General features: G+C 42.7%; 1 protein-coding gene across 3 annotated transcripts in view; it reads left to right on the top strand.

Annotated features, from left to right (window-relative positions):
- The window catches only part of LOC127484152 (uncharacterized), a 68,326-nt gene that overhangs the window by 13,427 nt on the left and 40,521 nt on the right, over positions 1–14,378 (top strand). The gene's annotated exons all lie outside the window — the stretch shown is intronic.

A 14,378-nucleotide genomic window follows, 5' to 3' on the forward strand; every position in this document is an offset into this window, starting at 1 on the left:
TTGTGAATCCGTAGGGTTCTCTGTCTGCTGTGCAGAATTTTTGTCGTTAGAAGGCCACCTAGACAACAGCACCAAGTAACCCTGGGATTTGTTCAGTTTTGATTACCCATTTAAAGCAAACTAACGCTGTTCACCCTGTTTTCATAACATCAGGTTATTTTCTAAGAGTTTACCTGGCTGTGACAGAATTAAATGAACAAAACACTCAGGGGTTGATAACAGAGAAAAATCTTCTAAACACATTTAGGAAGTCTGGTTGGTTTTTCTACTTTGTTAGCATTCCTTCTCGCAATAAATTAAACAGCATACAATTCCATTGTACTTAGCAGAAGTCACTTAGAAGCTTCTAGTATCTCCATTTAGCACAGTTACATGTGTTGATCATGCGCTAACCTGCTTAATGCAAAGGGCCTTTGCAGTCAATTATCTCTCAGAAACTTCCCATCAGTGTGTCACCTACCCACCAGCTCTGCAGCTGCTTCCTGACCCAATTCTTCTTTTTCCTGATACTTCTTTTGAAACTTTATCTATTATTTTTATTTTAGCTGACATATAAAACCATACATGTTTATTAGGTGCCATGTGATGTTTCAATAAATTCATATGTTGTGTGAAGTCTAAATAGGGCAAAATATCCCCACAAACATTTAACATTTCTTTTGGTGAAAACTTCAAACTCTTTTAGGTTTTTTTTTTTTTTTTTTTTAGAAATATGCACTACTTTATTATTATCTGTAGTCACCCTATTGGGCAATAAGACATCAGAACTTCTTACTCTACCTGACTATAGTTTAGTATGCATTAGCCTTTCGCCAGTCCTCCCTCTTCCCTCTGGTAACAACCTTCTATGAAATCAACTTTTTGGCCGGCGCCGTGGCTCACTAGGCTAATCCTCCACCTCGCGGTGCTGGCACACTGGGTTCTAGTCCCGGTCGGGGCGCCAGGTTCTGTCCCGGTTGCCCCTCTTCCAGGCCAGCTCTCTGCTGTGGCCAGGGAGTACAGTGGAGGATGGCCCAAGTGCTTGGGCCCTGCACCCCATGGGAGACCAGGAAAAGCACCTGGCTCCTGGCTCCTGCCATCGGATCAGCGCGGTGTGCCGGCCGCAGCGCGCTGGCCGCAGCGGCCATTGGAGGGTGAACCAATGGCAAAGGAAGACCTTTCTCTCTGTCTCTCTCTCACACTATCCACTCTGCCTGTCAAAAAAAAAAAAAAAATCAACTTTTTAAGATTCCACACATGAGTGAGACTTTATGATATTTGTCTTTCTGTACTAGGTTTATTTCCCTTAACATAATAATGTCAATTTCCATCCATGTCATTGCAAATGACAAGATTTTATCTTTTTTAATGAATGAATAGTATGCCATTGGGTGTATGTACCATATTTTCTTTATCACCCATTCATCAATTGGTGATGACACTTAGGTTTCCACTTCTTGGATATTGTAAATGATGCCGCAATAAATATGGGGGTGTAGATGTCTCTGACAGAGGAGGAGGAGGGTGAAGAGGAGGAGTGGGGGCAGGAGCAATCTTAACCCTTTTATACAAGAGCTGCTTCCAGAGTTGGGGGCCTCAGGTACTTTCCTCCCTCCCTGTCACTACAGGGCTATAGGCTCTGTGGCTGCGAGTATTATATTTGGGATGTGAATTAGGTAGTTACAAGGGACTGAATATGCAATATCTATTTCTGTGAGGCAAAGAAATAGAGTTTCAAAGAATTCTAGAATAAAATTCACTCCTTACAGAAGGAAAATGAAGCAAAAATTTCAAAAGACATCACCTATAGACTGTAAATTTATACTAAAAGGCACAAGAATCAAGAAAGTTCTCTGTGGTAGCTTTCTCAGGTGTGAGTGGAGTGGAGGATTCTGATCACATCCAGGGGGATGGAAAGGAAACAAAAGGAAAGGGCAGGCTTCCCTTTTGTGGACAAATGTCAGAACTCGATAGAGTCTTCCTTTCTTAGGGATGCATAATCTCAAAAGAACACAAAACGGGGGCCAGCACTGTTTTACAGCCGGCGAAGCTGCCACCTGCAGTGCCGCCATCCCATATGGATGCCTGTTCCAGTTCCAGGTGCTCCACTTCTCTGCCAGCTTCCTGTTAATGCACCTGGGAAAGCAGTGAAGGATGGCCCAAGTGCTTGGGACCTTGCACCCATATAGGAGACCTGGACGAAGATCCTGGCTCCTGGTTTCAGCCTTGCCTAGTCCTGGTCATTATGGCCATTTTGGGGGTGAACCAGCAGTTGGAAGACCTCTCTCTGTCTCCCCCTCTCTCTGTAACTCTGTCTTTCAAATACATCATAAGAAAGAACACAAAACAAAAGAAAATGTTTCTCTAGCATGAAAGATGATAATATAGTCTAGACAGAGTTTGAAAAGAGCTTACTTTTGATAAAGATCTGATTAATTTTAGGATTAATCTAATTTTCCCTTAAAGTGTAGAAAATGTGGACTATGTGAATAAAAAAATAAAAGATGAGAATAAATAAAATGTTTCAAGTGTGTAAGCTTTTGAGAGTGACTTTTTCATTTATGGTAATTCCTTGGAGGGTCAATCAAGTTGCTACATGTATTGATAACCTGTTCCCCCCCTTTTTTTAGCCAAGTAGTGTATATGTAGCCTTGGTGTATATGTAGCACAGTTTATTCACAGGTAAAGACTGGTGGAGTTTTTAAAACTCAAAGAAATAATTCAACATTTTTCCAGGCAAACAATAATTTTAAAAAAGTTTACCATCAAAAGAATAAAAATTCAGATTATCCTCCAAGTGCTTCCATTCACTGGAGTTTTTTGTCCTGATGTAGAGACTAATTCTAACTTTTATATGGACTCATGTATTTATGATATTAACAATAGTAGTTGCTAATAGAATTAAAATACAAAATATATATATTTTTTCAGATCATCAGAGAAGGAAGGGGCAAAAATAAATTGTGGACTAAAAACAGAAAACAAAGGAAACAGTAAGGAAGCAGTGAAAAAAAAGTATGTCAATTATGACACTAAGTGTTAAAGAGTCAAATTCTGTTGTTAAAAGGCAGTCTCTTGAACTAACTTGAATCCATACATAGCAAAGACCTAAAACAAAAATTTTGAGAGATGTTAAAAAGGACATGGAGGTTTAATATAACCATGCCTGCTTCTCTGGAATAAGGTATATTTACAACTACATATCCCCACCTTAGCATCAGCATCACCAGCTCTTGTGATAGCCGTATCTCCATGTGACATGCTGTGTCAGGTCCTTTCAGTAGAGCTCATACTGTGGCCTCCTTGTGCCCTTGATCTCCCTTCAATCAAAAACAGCTATAACATAGAGAGGTGAAGAGTGGAAGGTTTACTTTTTTTAAAAAATTAATTAATTTATTTGAAAAGGCAGACTTAAAGAGAAGCAGAGGCAGAGGGAGAGAGAGGTCTTGCAGCCACTGGTTCACTCCCCAGATAGTTGCAATGGCTGGAGCTGAGCCAATCTGAAACCAGGAGCCAGGAGTTTATTCTGGGTCTCCCAACTGGGTGCAGGGTCCCAAGGACTTGGGCCATCTTTTGCTGCTTTCCCAGGCTATAGTAGAGAGCTGGATCAGAAATGGAGCAGCCGGGACTCAAATCAATGCCCATATGGATGCCGGCACTGCAGGCAGTAGCTTCACCCACTATGCCACAGCCCCAAAAGGTTTACTTTAAAGAGATCCTGTGTTTGTAAAGCCAGGGGGTGCTTAACTAGTTTCTCTTCTAAAAAACAAAGAAAGTCCCAAGAAAATTATTGGTGAAGTTTGAGAGATTTGCTGCATGAAATGAAGCTTCAATACTTGCTTTGCAGTTGAAAGTTCACAAAGCTGTAGGGAGTGTGGATATGCCCCAGAGTGGGAAAGGAGGGGATCGAGATGGGACAGGAAGTTTCTCCTGTAAACCTTTCTCCTGGAGAAGTTTGGTCCCTCCAGACTTGAGTTAAAGACTTTAAATAAGAACGGGAACTGCTACTTGGTAGGGACTACCAAAATGGTCAAAGAGGAACATTGGATAGAAGAATGCCTCCTACACTGGGTGACACTGGGGGACCAGGTTCATTTGTGCCTAGGAAAAGTTCTTGGGATTGAAGCCCTTGCCAGTGGGGATTCACTCACATTCACGAAGTCCATGGCAATGAGCTGGTTTAGCCAGAATGGCAGACCAAATGTTAGTCACTTTGTCATTAAGGACTGGTGGTGGTTCACAAGAGAATAATACATGTAGCCAAATATCAGAAGGCCTCCAACTGCCCTGGGGAGTCACCTAATTCAAAGTCTTTTGCTTTCCTCTAGCCAAGGGTCAGTCACCGGGCTGAGGGAGGAGGCAAGAGAGCACAATGGATGTTTGATCTTTTCTTTTCTCACTCTCATGGACTCTTTTCTTGCCAAGTTGCTGCCAGTTCTTGAAGGAGGGGAAGAGATTGATACCTTACCTGGGGTCTCAAGAACCCAGTAGGGAGAGAGTCATGAGATCAGACTGAAGATTGTAAAGCGTCTATTCAGCTCAGTTGATAATAGTTATTTCAGTAATGATGTGCTTCCATGTTTATATCCTCAATGAGTCAAAAAAATGCCTCAATCAAAATGGTTTAAAAAGAGAAGAGTCATTGTAACATTAATGTAGAATTCAAAAGAAAATGCAGTAAGTGGCAAAAAAAGTAAATACATTTATTTTATTTTGATCAAGTACCATTTTCTGAACAATGGTAGTCATGGGCCTCTGTTAACCAAATGACATTTGATGATGATTTACAACAAAAGCTTGAAGGAATTCAAAGAGAAATTTACATTGATACTGTAGATGTAAGAGCCCTTAATATGCAGCAAGACAACTAAAACTTGGTGAGGTGAATTTACTTGCCCAAAATTGCATAGCAAGAGAATGATAGAGGCCAGTCAAAAATCCATATCTGTTCACCACAGGTTTGTGAAGTAGGTTCACCATACATTGGTTACCCACTGTCTTACTCTATTTTTTCCTGGCTATAACAGAATATATGAGACCAGGTAATTTATAGAAGCAACAAGTTTATTTTGACTTGCAGTTCTGGGTGTAGGGAAATCTAAGATTGGCCAGCTGCACTTGGTGAGGGCTTCATGCTGCTTAACAACATGGCAGAAGTCAGAAGGGTGAATGAGTGCATGCGGAAGAGAGGGAAAAATAAAACCATGGGGGGCAACCTCACTTTATAGCTAGTAACATAAACTAATACTGATGTCATGATGTCTGACCCAGTGCCACAACAGCTAGTACTAACCCAGTCCCTGGAGAGAGGCATTAATCCTTTTTAATGACTTACCTACCTCTTCCAGTCCCCACCCACTATCTCTTCCACAATGGCAAATTTCGAAAAGGAGTTTCAGAGGTGTTAAACCATATTCAAACTACACAACCACTTAGCGGAGCCCAGTGAGACAGAACACACACGCTATATGAAGCTGACTTATTGCATATGGATAGGCATTAAGGGACAAAAACAGTCCAGGATCTATTGTAAGTTAAGTTCTCCAGGACTCAAGAATGCTGCCCAGGGTAAATGGAGTCTTTTTTTTTTTTTTAAGATTTATTTATTTACTTGAGAGGCAGAGAGAAAGGTCTTCCATCCACCGGTTCAATTCCCCAAATAGCCACAATGTCCATATCTGGCCCAATCTGAAGCCAGGAGCCGGGAGTTTCCTCCTGGTCTCCCACATGGGTACAGGGGCCCAAGCACTCGGATTATCCTCCACTGCTTTCCCAGGCCAACAGCAGGGAACTGAATCAGAAGTGGAACAACCAGGACTTGAACCGGCACCCACTTGGAATGCGGGTGCTGCAGGCAGATGCTTAACCTACTATGCTACAGCACCAGCCCCACAAATGAAGTTTTGACACCACAAGTTCCGCCAGCATCATGGCTGAGGGATCCTGAAAGGCAGCCTGCCTTGGGGTTATATGCCTCAGAGGCCATGCAAAACATGGGGGAAACTTTGACATCCTGCTTCTATGGGCGCCAGGAGCAGAGTCCTCGCTGAGCCTGCAGTGGCCCCTAACTCAGGATATTATACTCCACAGAAGGGACGGGAGAAAGGCCTGGGTTGCTTCAGGCCCTTTGTCCTAATCTCAGGATATTGTGCTCCTGGCATATTTTATAGTTGTTGTTGTTGAGTACCACAATCAAGGAACCGGGGAGGACTGTGTTGGTCCACAGTCGCTCAGAGAACTGCTGGGCATTGATCTGTGTTCCTCACACCTCAGCAAGCTGTCTCCCTTCCCTGGCACATGCACACTTGCACACATACCTACAAAATGAAACATGTCCACGTGCCCAAGGTCAGGGGCTTTGCGGATTGTGTGTGTGTGTGTGAATTATATACACACGAAGAATCTCAAAATTAGTGTGAGAGGGAAGTTTCTTATGATTATGCTTAGGGATGTTATTGTTCATAAAGATGCAAAATAGGGGCCTGCTGCTGTGGCACAGTGAGTGAGGCTGCCACCTGTGGCACTGGCCTCCCATATGAGCGCTGGTTCAGGTCCTGGCTGCTCCATGTCTGATCCAGCTCTCTGCTCTGGCCTGGGAAAGCAGCAGAGGATGGCCCCAGTCCTAGGGCCCCTACTATCCATGTGAGAGATCTGGAAGAAGCTCCTGGCTCCTGGCCTTGGATTGTCCCAGCTCTGGCCATTGCAGCCATTTGGGGAGTGAATCAGTGGATGGAAGACTCTGTCTCTGTCTCTGTCTCTCTCTATCTCTCTGCCTTTCAAATACATAAATAAATCTTTTTTAAAAAGCGAGAGGAAACATAACCTTGGAAACGTGAGATGATTTAGTAATATTTGACCTTCACCAATCAGTTCTTGTTCCTCAAAGCAAGAGCAAAGCAGCAGCCAAGCAGCTGACAAAGGTGATTAATAGAAACTCAATTTCTATGTGTATGACACTAGCAATGGCAATAGCATCCATCCTCCCCCTCTCCTCCCCTCTCTACCCTCTTCTCCATCCCCTACTCTGGTTCCCTCCTTCTTTCTTTCCTTTTAAATAATTAGAGTAATTAATGAAACAAACAGGGGAAAACTCATTTGCTCTGCTCTCCAGGCCTTGGAATAACACTGTAGTCTGACAGTCTGCTACAGACCAGATGTCGGTAGACACACTGTCTCTTCAGCCGTATCCAGAAATTGCCAAGAGAACAAACAGCACTGAGTGTAACACAAAAAAAGTCCATGTCTGAACAAAGTTTTCTCTTTGTAAAGTCTTAGCCTATATAGAATTAGCACGTGCAAAGCATATAAACATCAAGTAAGTTCTAGTAAAAGGAAGGAAAGAAGAAATATATCATGCAGTATCAAAGATACTACGAAATATCATTAATGATCATTGAAAACCTCTAAAGGGCATGAGGTGAAATGAAATGTGAGTCACACAGTCCTATTGTCACTTTATTAATAATTAACATGCAATCACAAGCTAATTTGTAGTTCTTGGGCATTTCTTTGGAATTTTCCTTCTGGGAAGGAATAAAGAAGAGGTCATCATGACACTGAAGCTGTAAGAGAAAGAAAGAATTCTCAAGCCTAAGTTTTCCTCATGCTGCTGTTCACCTGTTTACCCTTGGAAGGCCAAGCTATTCGTTATTTTGCCGGGAGGGAGTAAGTGTGGGAACTGGGCTTGCGCAGAGTGGAACGGTCTTAGTGCTACCATCTATAACAGATGTGACATTGGTGCTTGTGCATGTTCGTGACTTGGACTTGGTGAAGTTAGTAATTGCTCAGACCAGCAGGATACGCTTGGCACTTACAGTTCCAATAACTAGCTCTCCGTAGGCCCATTTAAATCCAACACTTAAAATGTCTCCTTTGGGCATTGCAATTTTCCTGTGACAATGTGACCAAGTCTTGATCCATTTCATGCTGCTCTAATGGAATACCTCAGTCTGGGTCGATTTATGATGAACAGAAAGCTATTTCTCACAGTTCTGAAAGCACAGAAATCCAAGGTCAAGGCCTTGGAAGTCCAAGGTGAGGGCCTTCTTGCTGTACCATGACATGAAAGAAGGCAAAAGCACAAGAGAGGGCCAGCTTCCTTCATCAAGCCCTTTGTAATGGCATTAATCTATCCACAAAGATGGAGCCCTCAGGTCTTTAACTCTCAAATGACCCCACTTCCCATCACTGTTATACCGGGGATTAAGTTTTAGGCTGCAAGATTTGAAGAAGACACAAACATTGAAAGTGGAACGTATCACATAATATTGCGGTATCCTGAGTAGTTGGATTGGCAACTTTCCATCACTCAGCCATGTGGCTGGGGAATGGAGTGTTGGGTGTCCTGTAGAGTAATAATAACCTGCATAAAAATAGATGACACTCAGTCTGGTTTGTTAAAAGTATTTAAGAGGGAGGGAGGTAAAGAGGGAGAGAGGGAGAGGGGGAGGGGGAGGGGGAGAGAGAGAGAGAGAGAGAGAGAGAGAGAGAGAGAGAGAATCATCCCCAGCCACCAGTTCACTCGCAAATGCCCACAATGGCCAGAGCTGGGAGAGGGTTATAGCTAGGAGCCAATAACTCAATCTAGGTTTCCCACATGGGTGGCAGGGGCCCAACTACTTGAACCATCAGCTGTTTCCTCGCAAGAATTACATTGGCAGGAGGCTGGAATCTGGAACTGGGAATCAAACCGAGGCTCTCTGATAGGTTGTGTGTGTGTCTTATCTGGTATCTTTTTTTTTTTAAATTCTTTTTTTTTTTAAACTTTTATTTAATGCATATAAATTTCCAAAGTACGACTTATGGATTACAATGGCTTCCCCCCCATACCGTCCCTCCCACCCACAACCCTCCCCTTTCCCACTCCCTCTCCCCTTCCATTCACATCAAGATTCATTTTCGATTATCTTAATATACAGAAGATCAGCTTAGTATACATTAAGTATGGATTTCAACAGTTTGCTCCCACACAGAAACATAAAGTGAAAAATAATAGATGATTTTTTTAAATGATGATGAAATCAGAGCAGACCTATTGTCATGTTTAATCCCAGTGAGAGTCAAGTTGGGGATTGATAATTTCTTTTTTTTTTTTTTACAGAGGATCAGTTTAGTATGCATTAAGTAAGGATTTCAACAGTTTGCACCCCCATAGAAACACAAAGTGAAATATATTGTTTGAGTACTCGTTATAGCATTAAATCTCAATGTACAGCACATTAAGGATAGAGATCCTACATGAGGAGTAAGTGCACAGTGACTCCTGTTGTTGACTTTACCAATTGACACTCCTGTCTATGGCATCAGTAATCTCCCTATGCTCCAGTTATGAGTTTCCAAGGCTATGGAAGCCCTCTGAGTTCTCTGACTCTTATCTTGTTTAGACAAGGTCATAGTCAAAGTGGAGGTTCTCTCCTCCCTTCAGAGAAAGGTACCTCCTTCTTTGATGACCTGTTCTTATCTGGTATCTTAACCTCTAGACCAAGTGCCTGCCCCTTAGTCCATTTAAAACACAGGTGTAATCTACCTGCATAATTACCAAGTTAAATATTTTGTGAAATTGAAAAAATATCCAAATAAACTCTATCAATTATTACCAGTGACCTGAATAGAATTATAGTTTTTCTAGAAGATTTCAATAACAAAACTTTGGGGCTCAGCTAAGTTTCAGTATTCAAATGAGTGAATTGTGTGCTGCTTTGTTGCCAGTTGCCAGAGAGAAGCTTTGTCCTAAAACATGATGTGGTGGTTTGATTCCCATCAAGAGAGCTAACTTCCAGTAGCAGCTTGTTCCTAAAAATACTCTGTACTTTGGTTTGTGTAAATCTGTCTCTGTTATCTCACAGGGAGCAAGGGGGTGGGGGAGGGTGGGGTGACTCAGTCATACAGGAATAGGAGAGAACAGTGAGGACTTTAGAATTGAAAAGTTGAAACAAAATACTTTGAATGGATAGTGAAGTTGCTACAATGGTATGCATGCACACACATGCAGTTCTATATTTAGAGATGTGAGTCACAGCCAGGAAGAAGGCTTTATCTTCGTACTTTATAAGATGCCTCCTTTTTCAATTCTTTATGCATCAATATGAGAGAATAGGTGCTTTCATTTCTTGTGATGTGAATTACATACTCATTATTCTAGTAAGTGGCAAAATCCCAAGGTTTTTCCCAAAGTGCTTTAGAGAAGTAACTCTGGATTTTTAACCTCTGACTTCTGGAATGTAATGGTGACATTTTAGACAGTATCTGTCCTGCCTACATAGAAGGTCCATTACTGATCCTATTGTTCTTAAGATGCCTTGTTCACCTCCCATGGGGGATAATTGCGCAGTAGCCTTTGTGGCCAGTTTTCATTCTGAGTCTGTCTGGAATCTGTAGGAAGTGAAATCAACCTGAGCAAGGGTAATGAGGTTGTACCCAGGACATCGGAATTGGTCAGGTGATAACAAAAAGATGGAATAGCTTTAGGACCAATGAAAGAGTTCAGAACTCACTATAGGACTAAGGCAACAGCTTGGATTGAATTTGAACCTGACCTTAGAAAGGTCCTGGATTCTGCTTTAGCCATAGAATCACTCAAACCTTTCCAGCTTCTTATGACCCAGAACCAAGCAGCCAATGGCCGATTTGTTCATTCATGGACTCTCTGCATCAATGTATACCTTAGCATAGCTCTAGGGTTGCCACCACCTTATAGCAGTTACCAGCGTGAATCATTCTGGCACTTGTGAGATTATTGTTCAAAGGAAAAATAATCGAAGTGAAAACAAAAGGTAGGAATGTGGGGAATTATTGAAGGTGGAATCCAGAGGATCAGAACAGAACTGGGTATTCCTCATGACCAGGAAAGCACTGGCAAAGGACATCGGTAGTTGAACTTTCTGAATTTATAGGGGATAGTAAATGGTTTAGAGTGAAATATTAACCAATGGAAGTAATCATAGAGAAAATTAGTAGCAGCATTTCAGTGAGAGCGAATGTAAAGTGGAGCATTAGGAAATAAAATGATTCAAATTTTGCTTATGGAAATGGACCTTGAAGTGTCATATATGATGAGGGAGGTCCTGAAGTCATTCTGGCCCAGTGAGTATCTTTACCATGAAACCCGGCTGATATCTACATGTCCACTACAGACCACTGGAAGCAAGCCAAAGAATGTAATATTGCCTGCCTTCAAAACCTTGGCTTATCTGTGTCTAGAAAAAAACAAAACGTACTTGATTACTATGAATCAAAAAAAAAGATCTGCAGAAGTGAAATGGTTTCAGACAGACAATTGGCAGATGGGGACATGTTGATAGTGTGCAAACTAAGTGTACTTCTATCTGAGGACATGAAGATTCCCATGAGGGAAATGTGAAGAATCAAAATAGATTCCCCCTCCCCGGCCCTACCCCCAATTCCTGGAATACCAGATCCAGAGACACTATTGGAAGTGTTACTAGGAACAACAACAATAATGATGATGACAACAATGATGGTAGCAAATAATTCTGTGTTTAATAAAGAGTTCATGAGGCCGGTGCTGTGGCGCAGTGGGTTAATGCCCTGGCCTGAAGTGCCGACATCCCATATGGGTGCCGGTTCAAGACCCAGCTGCTCCACTTCCAATCCAGCTCTCTGCTATGGCCTGGAAATGCAGTAGAGGATGGCCCAAGTCCTTTGGCCCCTGCACCTGTGTGGGAGATCTGGAAGAAGCTCCTGGCTCCTGGCTTCGGATCGGCGCAGCTCTGGCCGTTGCAGCCAACTGGGGAGTGAACCAGCAGATTGAAGACCTGTCTCCCTCTCTCTCTGTCTCTCCTCTCTCTGTGTAACTCTGACTTTCAAACAAAATAAATAAATCTTTTAAAAAAATAGAGAGTTCATACCCAGTGAATGCTTGTTGAACAAATGGTTCACCCTTTCCTCTTGTCATCTAAAATCTGAGAAGCTGAGCTTCCAGATCTCCCTCAGGGACACAGGAGGACTTCTCTGGGGCTGTTGAGACGCCTTTTGTTGTTCAGGCAAATTTCCCGCCGCAGTAGATAGCTGAAAACAGCAGTCCAAGACCTCCTAGACTTGAGCTGTATTGAGAAGTGTAGGATGAGGTGAGTTCACCTGAGGAATGAAGTTTCCTGCCTGGTTATCCCAGTCTAGGGCTCTGAGGAAGCAGACCCCACCCTGAAATGGAGTTTGGCATGCGGGGCATGTTTTAGGATGTGCTTTTGGAATTTCTACCTGTGGTTGCGGGGAGGAGAAGGAGGCAGGAGTGGGCAGCGGGAGAAGTGCAGCTGTGATGCGGTGTTCACAGGTCCTCTGCCCAGGGCGGCAGTGTCCCACACTGGGCCCTCAAACGTGGACCTCCTTGGGAAGGACATGCGATGATCTTGGTCAGGGCAGTTTCCCTCAGCTGAGAAGATTCCTGGCAGAGGTCGAAGGCTCAGGAGAAATTAGTCTTTTGTTCCCAGAGATTTGGGGATTTTGGGACTTCTTCCCAGCAACTCCTACACTGCCCACTCCTCATCCACATGGTTGGACAGCAGAAGGATATGCAGGTTCTGTTTAGTTTAGACCATGCAGTCGTTGCCAAGTACAAGAGCAGCCTTTGGGGAAACCAAGCTCCGCACAGATTTGCCATCAGTGGTCCTGCCTTCCCTCCCTGCGCCCCGGCTCCCTTTGCAATGCCTTTTCCCTCCCCTGCGCCTCTCTTTCTTGCTCAGGCTCTTCTGCTTAGTTCTCCCCACCTCTACCTCTAGTAATAGGAGTCATCTATCCCTCTGAAAGTTAAGTTGGGGCCCTGGAGAGATGCCAGAAAATTGGTACAGTTGGGTCAGCAAGAGAAGAAAAATTAGTTTTTCATGGGGATTCTTGCCTGCTGGGTGTGATTGACAATTGCTGATAAAAGCAGGCGCCTGCTACCTCGGAGTGGAGACTGCTGCTGCCTAGCAACCCAGGCTAAAGAATCAAAGTAGAGGTCTTTTTACCCTGAATTAGGAATCCATCCCTTGTCAACTTTGATGAGTTTGTTAATGTAAATCCGAGTAGAGAAGGAACTGGAGAAGCCAGATCAGTGTTAAAAGGATGATGGTGAAGGTAGAAAGCTCCTCCGCCTTCCTCCTCATCAGGGACTCTACATGTTCTAGCTGCCAGTACTTCACGTTCAATAGTAAGAACTTTGGATCTCTTAAAAGAAGACTCTGAATAAGAATGATAGGTGGCCGGCGCCGTGGCTCACTAGGCTAATCCTCCGCCTTGCGGCACCGGCACACCGGGTTCTAGTCCCGGTCGGGGTGCCGGATTCTGTCCTGGTTGCCCCTCTTCCAGGCCAGCCCTCTGCTGTGGCCAGGGAGTACAGTGGAGGATGGCCCAAGTGCTTGGGCCCTGCACCCGCATGGGAGACCAGGAGAAGTACCTGGCTCCTGCCTTTGGACCAGCGTGGTGCGCCGGCCGTGGCGGCCAATGGAGGGTGAACCAATGGCAAAAGGAAGACCTTTCTTTCTGTCTCTCTCTCTCTCACTATCCACTCTGCCTGTCAAAAAAAAAAAAAAAAAAAAAAAAAAAAAGATAGGTGATTTTATGGATGCATTACAACCCTCTGTTGTTCAAGCCTGAGCAAGTTTCTCAAAGATTTGTTATGTTTTAGTGTGTAAAATCTGTGTGTTTACAGGTCTGTCTAACCCTGTCTTATTATCTGGGAGAATTTGTCTGTTCCTTTGATAGTCTGTAATTGACCCTGTCAGTAAGAAGTTTGATTTTGTTTTTTTAAGAAATTTCAGGTTAGTTACATTTTACATTATAATGGGTTGCTTTCTAGAAGCATGTGGGAAATAAATGAGTTATTAAAGGAATAGACTTGGTTTGTTAACATATTTCAATTCTGTATATTTTACCTCTTTACTTTTTAATATAATTCTTCTGTTTGTCAATAATTTTTAAATCTACTAGAATGTAAATTCTGTAAAGGCAGGGATTTTGTTTGCTTTGTTTAGAGATGTATTCCTGCCCTGAGAATGATACCTGGAGCATAGGGAATCAGTAAATATTTTAAGAATGAAATTAGTATTCCCCATTGCTATCCAGGGGTTCAAAAATTGTCAAACTACTTTTTCTCTTCTCAGAAAACTTTACCTCAGTTTTCATCAAAATGCTGTCTTTCTTCCAATCTCTCTTTTGCTGATGATGACTTAACTAATAATCCTTTTGGTTTAGAATATTGGAAAAAGTGAACTAGAAGTCCTATTCCTAGAATTAGTCAAGATTCAACTAGTAATTAGTTGGTGAATCTTGGGCAAATCACTTAAGTTTTCTGTCTTCTTTGGTTTATTTGTAAAAGATTTAAAATTCTCTTATCTTGCAAAATTTTTGATTGGATCAAATAGTTCATAGCATAACAATTTAGTTAAAAGCAAGAATTCTGGATC

The sequence above is a fragment of the Oryctolagus cuniculus genome, chromosome 15 (assembly GCF_051225735.1).
Source record: "Oryctolagus cuniculus isolate XC-2025 breed Fujian yellow rabbit chromosome 15, ASM5122573v1, whole genome shotgun sequence".
Classification (NCBI taxonomy): domain Eukaryota; kingdom Metazoa; phylum Chordata; class Mammalia; order Lagomorpha; family Leporidae; genus Oryctolagus; species Oryctolagus cuniculus.